Below are 8,964 nucleotides of genomic sequence, written 5' to 3' on the forward strand. Positions count from 1 at the left end.
AACCTTAGAAATCAGATCTCTGGTTTTCAACAAAAAGGACTTGAAGGATTTTCAGAGGCATGGGAGAGATTCAGAACCTACTTGTCTCAATGTCCCCACCATGGCTTCAACAATGAGAGCTTGCTAAGCACATTCTACAGAGGAGTCTTGCCTAAATTCAAAAGCCAGCTTGACACTGCAAGCAATGGAAACTACTTGGGGAGGACTGTCGAAGATGCATTAGAACTCTTGGAGAACATGGCACAGAGTGATTCTGTCTACAATGACGAATATGACAGAAGAGACAGAGGTGGGGGAGGAGAAGATATGACCACAAAAAGAGAACTGAAAGCAATACAAGAAAAGATTGACATGCTACTATCAGAAAAGAACAAGAAGGAGGAGTTACATATGGTTTCTGAAGCTGATGGAGTAGAATGCCAAGAAGATATGTACTATGTCAACGCTCAGGGTACATGGTACAAGAAGGAACATGACTATCAAAACCAGAACAACTACCAACAGAAACCCTTCTACAACAACCAACAGAAGCCATTCAACAACTACCAGCCAAAACCATTCTACAACAATCAGCCTAAGCCATTCTACAACAACAACCAAGGTGGTTACCAACAAAAACAGAACTTCCCTCCTGGATTCTCACCAAAACCAAATCAACCTGCACAAGAACAAGCTGGATCATCAACACAACCTCCACAAGAGAGTAGTACTGAAGCGATGCTGAAACAATTATTGGAGGGACAAGCAAGAAGTGAGAAACAATTAGGGTATGAGCTGAAAAATCTCCACAACAAGATTGATGGGAATTACCATGATCTAAACAACAAGTTCAAAAACTTGGAGAACCAGTTTGTCTCTATGACAGCCAGTTCAAGTCGCCAACAAGGTACACTACCTGGAAAGGCTGAACAAAACCCAAAGGAGACAATGAAGGCAATCACCCTGAGGAGTGGAAGAGAGTTGCCTCCTAAAGTCCTCATTAAGGATAATGAGAAACAAGGTGGGGAGGTGGTCATCAATGTAGATGATGATGTGGTGATTGTGGATGAGAAAACTAATGAGGAAATATTGGAGAAGATAGTTGAAGCTAAGGGCAAGAGAAAGATTGGAGAGGAGAAAGTTGAGAACAAAAATGAGGAGGCTACATCAACAAAGGAGAAATTGTTCACTCCTCCTCCCTATGAGCCAAAGCTTCCCTTTCCTGGAAGATTCAAGAAGCAACTCCTAGAGAAGTACAAAGCCTTGTTTGACAAACAGATCAGTGAAGTTCAGCTCACCATGCCCATAATTGATGCATTTATGCTGGTTCCACAATACAGCAAGTTCTTGAAAGATGCTGTAGAACAAAAGAAGAAAAAGATGGAAGGGATGGTGATTCTTACTCACGAGTGCAGTGCCATTATTCAGAGACTGACTGTCCCAAGGAAGCTAGAAGACCCTGGTAGTTTCACCCTGCCATGCGCCATTGGACCTTTGACATTTGAGAAATGTCTATGTGATTTGGGAGCAAGTGTCAGCCTCATGCCACTATCCATTGCCAAGAAGCTTGGGTTTACACAATATAAAAAGTGCAAGATCTCTTTGGTGCTAGCTGATCGATCTGTCAAGCTCCCCATTGGCATCCTAGAAGATCTTCCTGTCAAGATAGGAAATTGTGAAGTGCCTACTGACTTTGTAGTGCTTGAGATGGATGAAGAGCCTAGAGATCCTTTGATCTTTGGAAGACCTTTCTTGGCAACTGCCGGAGCAATGGTGAATGTGAGAGATGGCACAATTGATCTCCACCTTGGAAAAGATCACATTCTCCATTTTGATATCAAGGAGATGATGAAGAAGCCCACAACTCAAGGAGAAATATTCTACATTGATGAGATGGATGCCTTGGCTGATAATTTCCTTGAGGAGTTAGCGATTGAGGACTCTCTTCAACATGCCCTGACCATTGAAAGAGAGACCCAAATGATTGAAAACAAAGAGAGTGATGAGCTAGTAAGAAGGCTAGATGTTCACCTTGAGGAGGATGGAGAAGATGAGTTCATGGAGTTGCCACAAATGACTCAACATGCTGCCTCAGCAGACATTCAAGAGAACCTCCATGAAGCTGATTGGAGTGAGCTCAAGGCACCAAAAGTGGAGCTTAAACCTCTTCCCCATGGTGTAAGGTACGCTTTCCTTGGACCTAATGAGACATATCCTGTCATTGTGAGTAGTGAGCTGACTGAGAATGAATTGTCTATGCTTTTAAATGAACTTAAAAAGTATAGAAAAGCACTAGGATACTCACTTGATGACATTAAAGGAATCTCACCATCTTTGTGCATGCATAGGATACATCTAGAGGATGAATCTAAAACTTCAATTGAACACCAAAGAAGATTAAATCCTAATTTGAAAGATGTTGTTAAAAAAGAGATAATCAAATTGTTAGATGCTGGTGTGATCTATCCTATCTCTGATAGCAATTGGGTTTCACCTGTGCATGTAGTTCCTAAAAAAGGTGGCATAACAGTTGTTAAGAACGAAAATGATGAGTTAATACCAACAAGAACAATAACTGGACATAGGATGTGCATTGACTATCGAAAACTGAATGCAGCCTCTAGAAAGGATCATTTCCCTTTACCATTCATTGATCAGATGTTAGAGAGGCTAGCTAACCATCCTTATTATTGTTTCCTTGATGGATACTCTGGATTTTTCCAAATCCCTATACACCCAAATGACCAAGAGAAAACGACATTCACTTGTCCTTATGGTACCTTTGCATATCGAAGGATGCCATTTGGACTGTGCAATGCACCAGGAACATTCCAAAGAGCAATGATGTCAATCTTCTCTGATTTTATTGAGGATGTAATGGAGGTGTTTATGGATGATTTTTCTGTATATGGTTCTTCGTTTGCTACTTGTTTGTCAAATCTTTGCAGGGTATTACGGAGATGTGAGGACACTAACCTGGTGCTCAATTGGGAGAAGTGTCACTTCATGGTCAAGGAAGGGATTGTTCTTGGACACAAAGTTTCTGAGAAAGGAATTGAAGTGGACAAAGCCAAGATAGATGTCATGGTTGGTCTAGCGCCACCAAGAACGGTGAAGGATATAAGAAGCTTTCTGGGTCATGCCGGTTTCTATAGAAGATTCATTATGGATTTCTCAAAGATAGCTAGACCATTGACCAGGCTGTTATGCAAAGAAGCTGCATTTCACTTCGATGAGGAGTGTATGGAAGCTTTCAAAAACCTGAAGAATGCACTCATCAGTGCACCCATAGTTCAACCGCCAGATTGGGATCTCCCCTTTGAGATCATGTGTGATGCAAGTGACTTTGCTGTAGGAGCAGTCCTAGGCCAGAAGAGAGACAAGAAGTCACATGTGATCTACTATGCAAGTAGAACACTTGATGAAGCTCAAGCTAAATACTCTACAACTGAAAAGGAGCTATTGGCCATTGTCTTTGCATTTGAGAAGTTCAGAAGCTACTTGGTTGGGTCAAAGGTGACTGTCTACACTGATCATGCTGCATTAAGACACCTCTTAGCCAAGAAAGATGCAAAACCAAGACTGTTGAGATGGATTCTGCTGCTACAAGAGTTTGATCTTGAGATCAAGGACAGGCCTGGAGTTGAGAATGGAGTAGCTGATCACCTGTCCAGGTTGAAGGTGGAGTGTGGAATCCCTATTGATGACAGACTTCCAGAAGAGCAAATGATGGCTATTCATGCAGTGGTAGCTGTTTGTGAGACGGGAAAGAAACTTGAAGAGGTGAAGGCAGCTGATGAGAAGGGTCCTTGGTATGCTGATATAGTCAACTACTTAGCTACTGGAAAAGAGCCATTGAACCTTGAAGGTTATGCCAAGAAGAAGTTCTATAAGGATGTGAAGAGATATTATTGGGATGAGCCTTACCTCTACATACTTTGTAGAGATCAACTCTATAGAAGGGCAGTGGCTGAAGAAGAAATTGATGGGATCCTTACACATTGTCATGGATCATCCTATGGAGGCCACTTTGCTACCTTTAAGACGGTTGCAAAAGTCCTACAAGCTGGATTTTGGTGGCCTCACATGTTTAAAGACACCCAAGACTTTGTCTCAAGGTGTGACTCTTGTCAAAGAAGAGGAAACATCACCAAGAGGAATGAAATGCCTCAAAACCCCATCCTAGAAGTTGAAGTGTTTGATGTCTGGGGTATTGACTTCATGGGGCCTTTTCCTTCCTCTTATAGCAACAAGTACATACTGGTGGCTGTAGATTATGTCTCTAAGTGGGTGGAAGCAATTGCAAGTCCAACCAATGATGCAAGGGTGGTTCTAAAAATGTTCAAGAGCATAATCTTTCCAAGGTTTGGGATTCCAAGAGTTGTGATCAGTGATGGAGGGTCTCACTTCATCAACAAACTGTTTGCAAACCTCCTTAAGAAGAATGGTGTGAAGCACAAGGTTGCAACTCCTTACCACCCCCAAACAAGTGGTCAAGTTGAGATTTCCAACAGGGAGATCAAGTCCATTCTGGAGAAGATTGTGGGGGTTACACGGAAAGATTGGTCCATCAAGCTTGATGATGCATTGTGGGCTTATAGGACAGCTTACAAGACACCTTTGGGGACTACACCTTTCAACCTTCTCTATGGAAAATCTTGCCATCTACCAGTTGAGCTTGAGTACAAGGCACTATGGGCAGTCAAGTTGCTGAACTTTGACATCAAGAGCGCCAAGGAGAAGAGATTGATCCAGCTGAATGAACTTGATGAGATAAGACTTGAAGCTTTTGAAAGTTCAAAGATCTACAAAGAGAAAACAAAGGCTCTCCATGACAAACATATCCTGAAAAGAGACTTTAAAGAAGGAGATCAAGTTCTTCTATACAACTCCAGACTGAAACTGTTTCCAGGCAAGCTCAAGTCAAGGTGGTCTGGTCCTTTCAAGATTAAAGAGGTTAAACCTTATGGAGCAATAGTTTTGTGGAGTTCTGATGGAAGAGAGTTCACCATCAATGGACAAAGGGCGAAGCTTTACTTGGGAACCAAATCGGAAGACCTGGGAACTTCGGTTCCACTTTCCGATCCAACCACAGTCTAACCTAAAGGAGGCAAAGTCAAGCTAGAGACTTAAAACAAGCTCACTTGGGAGGAAATCTCAAGAGTATCCTTTGTATATATGTGTGAATGTTTTTAATAAATTGTGTGAACTATCCTTGTTTGTGTGTTTGTTTGTGTGAATTGTGTGTCATTTCAGTTTGGAAGGTGCTCAGAAAAAGGAAAGGATTCAAAAGAGGCTAGGAAAGAAACACAAGTGTTGTGGAGACATGCTCATAGCGACATATCCATAGTGACATGCTCAAGTCGCTACAGTCACAAGGTAAGTACTCTAATCCGGTTTAAATTCTCTCCACATCTCTAGTAATTTTTATTTTACTTATCATGTAAACCACTCCAAATTCAAAGTCACACAAGAGACTGTGTGATTCGAGTGTGGTGGGGGTACTATAAAAACTGATCATTTTGCTTGTTTTTATTTGGATGATTTGCATTTGACATATCAAGCACTTTGCATCTGTGTGGATTTTAATGATTTGCATTTTGGATTTTCTTGTGATTGTTAAAAAAAAAAAAAAAAAAAAAGAGTTGTGAGTTTTGAATTATGCATAGGGAGCCATGATTGAAATTGCCATGAAAAGAACATATCTACAAGCATCTCTTGAGCCTTGAAAACTCTTTTTGAAACATGTTGCTCATATGATATTGACATTGTTCTTGAAACCAATTACAAACTGAACTTGATCATAATGAATTTAATCTCTCTTGCATATGGGCACTTGCATACTTGATCATGGATTTCATACACATTTGGGTTATCTTATTCCATGTCTTATCCTTTCATTAACCCAAATAGCACTCCCTTACCCTTGAACCCTTGCCATTCTTTGAAACCAATATTGATTTGTTGAGTGAGGTCTCTTATTGATAGCTTGTCATGTGCAAAATCTTGAGAGTATTGGGAGCGACATATGTTTGTTCTCATCTATTGCTAGCATAAGATCCTCATTTGAACTAGCATCTAGGATGGTGAGTGAGTTTGTGTGTTTTTAAGTTGTTATATCTTGGGTTTGAGAGAAGAGAAAAAGATCAAAGAGTGTCAATAAGAAAAGAAAACCAATAGGAACCAAGAAAATAAAAGAAGAAAAACTCTTAAGTGTGTCAATTAGAATTCCCCAAAGTAAAAAAAAAAAAAAATTAATGAAAGATCATAATGGGGAAAGAAAAAGAGTGTCAAGTTCTTAGTTGGTTGATCATGTAAATAAAAAAAAAAAGAGAGAGTTCACTTGGTGAGAAATGTGAGTGAAGTGTATATACTTGGGTTTTGAAATATAAAAGATGGGTAGAATTTGTAATCACTTAGGAAGAAGAGTAGAATGATGAGAATGAGCTATGTATGCATGAATTGCTCCTAGTCTTAGATAAATTTTGCATAATGATCATGCTCCTTGTTCTTGAGTGATTGCCACCATTAAAAAGATTGTATTTGAACCTTTCTTTTCATTCATAAAAGACCATTAATCTACCAAGCCAAGTGATTGAGATCATGTGCCCATTTGTGAGAATCCACCTTGTGTGTGTGTGTGTGAATGAATGTGAGAATTGGTTGAAGTTACTTGTTGATTGATGAACATTGCACTTTGTATAAAGAAATAAAAAGAGTTTGATAGGCATTGAGAAGCTAGACTGATAGAAAAATGACCAATGATTGTTTGCTATGATCATTTGGAATGTTGTAGAAGAGCTAGGATGTGTGTCTTTTGGCTAAGAGCTCCCTTTTTCAAACTTCTTCCTTCTTAGGACTTGAAACTTTACTTGAGGACAAGTAAAGGACTAGTGTGGGGGAGTTGATATCTTGTGAATTTACATGTTTTTAACTTCTTATTCTTGCATGGTTTGGTCATTTGGAGCATCATTTAGGCACATTTAGGTTGCATATCATTGCATTTGTACATATCAGGTGTTGGAGAGCACCATGGATGAGTTAGAGGACCATTGGTGGGATTTTGAGTGCAATTGGAGTCCAAAAGAAGTGTTAAAAGTGATCATTGAGCGATCTCCCTATCAGAGCGACCTCACGCAGCGAGGTAGCGTACCCGCTCCATATGTAGAGCGACCTGGTGGAGCGGGGTCTTTAGCTCGCGCGTGTTATGAAGAAACGAAGCAAAACATTTGGAGCGGGGTTTGGCAGCGAGGTGGCGTACCCGCTCTGAAGCCAGAGCGTGAAAGATGAACACGGATGAAGGCCTTAAAAATCTCTTCTGAAGCTCAAAATTTGTGGAGACACTGGAAATTGAGTTAGCTTTCCAATAGAAGTGGTTTCAAGTCATTTGAAGCTGTATTGGATAAGTTATGATCGATTTACTATAGGTGTATCAATCCTTGCCGGGGACCACTTGAAAGTTGATGGGATTAACCAACTTCCCACTTTCTTCCACCCACCTTTCCTTTGCACGATTTTTCCTACTTTTCTGTATAATATTTGCTTTCTTATTATCAAAAGGGTGGGCAAGAAACATCATTATCCAACTTTGTAATAATTTAACTTGTCAAAACTCTCTCTCTTTGAAATATCATTGTTCTTAGTGTTCTTGAGCTGTTCTTCAATTGTTCATCATCTGTTCTTGAGTTTTAATTTCGTTTTGCTTGTTTAAATCCTTGTTTATCTTTATTCTCTGTTGTATCTACTTGAATATGCTTCAATCTATTATGAGATTAAGTGTTTTCATGGAGATTAGTGAGTAGTTTCCTTAGAATTCATGGGTTAGGGAGATTAGAGTAACTTAGTGAAGATCTATGGTGTTATTGTATTAGATCCTTGTATGAACTTGCTTGTTGAGTATTTTTAATGCTTGTTTAGTCTTGATCACTCTAAACCTGATTTCTAAACACTTCTCATCAGACATGATTAGATGAAGTGTTTGAATCAACTCAACTAAGCTCTAGTGAGATTAGCCAAGGACACTTGATGTTAAAATTGCTAGATAGTTATTAAACTTGAACTTAAAGATTGCTTGATTGAATTAAGCCAAAGACATTTGATGTTTAATGATTTCTAAGCAAATGGACATTTACCTAGACATAGGACCTGTCTAAAATTGTGTTTAGACTTAAGAGATTACTTTGATTGAAAGCTTGTCACCTAGATTGGATCTTAGTTACTTGAAGTCAATTCCCAATACCCATGGATTCACTTGTCTAAATTGATTAAAACCTTGTTGTATTGCTCTGTTTGCTATTGTTACTTGTCACACACTCACAACTATTGAATCTGCTTAGCTTAAGAAATGACTTGTATTCTCACTGATTCACATCACTAGGACTGGTTCGACATTCACCCCCCTATACTACAACATTTGCAATAGGCAGAAAAACCTATTACCACAGGGTGTCAGTGTTGCTCTCTTGAGGAGCAGAGGAACCAGATGAGGGGTTTTGATGAGGTTGATAGCTGCCTTGCTGGTTGTTTCGAGGCGGATAACCACTCTGTTGGTTGTTGGGGTAGGATTTATGTTGGTAGTTGTTGTACTGAAAGTTGGGCTCTTTTTTGTACCAGCTACCATTGTTGTTGATGAAACACAGCTCTTCCTGACCTTCCAAACCCTCAACCTCATGGACAACAGGTGGTGTCTCTTGACTTGGGTTACCAACAAAGTGCAGCTGCTCTTGTGTGGCTTTATCAGCAAGGAGGATGTCTATCTTATCCTGTAGGGCTTTCAACTCCTTCCTCGTTTTCTTATCATCTGTTCGGCTGTTTCTGTCGTGGTCTCCACTGTAGACTGCATCACTCTTTACCATGTTGTCAACCAGCTCCTCTGCATCTTCCTCAGTTCTCCCCAATAAGAACCCATTGCTAGTTGTATCCAGTCTGGCCCTGTACTTAGGAAGAGCACCACGGTAGAATGTTCTCAGTAAGCTCTCCTTAGTG

The 8,964-nt window shown here is 40.0% G+C and overlaps 1 non-coding gene across 1 annotated transcript; it reads right to left on the bottom strand.

Moving 5' to 3' along the window:
- On the bottom strand, positions 1 to 107 carry LOC125582679. Its single transcript, XR_007320135.1, has one exon. It is a non-coding gene; the product is annotated as a small nucleolar RNA R71 (small nucleolar RNA).
- Between the last annotated feature and the right edge of the window lie 8,857 nt (positions 108 to 8,964).

Source organism: Brassica napus, chromosome C2 (genome assembly GCF_020379485.1).
Source record: "Brassica napus cultivar Da-Ae chromosome C2, Da-Ae, whole genome shotgun sequence".
Classification (NCBI taxonomy): Eukaryota; Viridiplantae; Streptophyta; class Magnoliopsida; order Brassicales; family Brassicaceae; genus Brassica; species Brassica napus.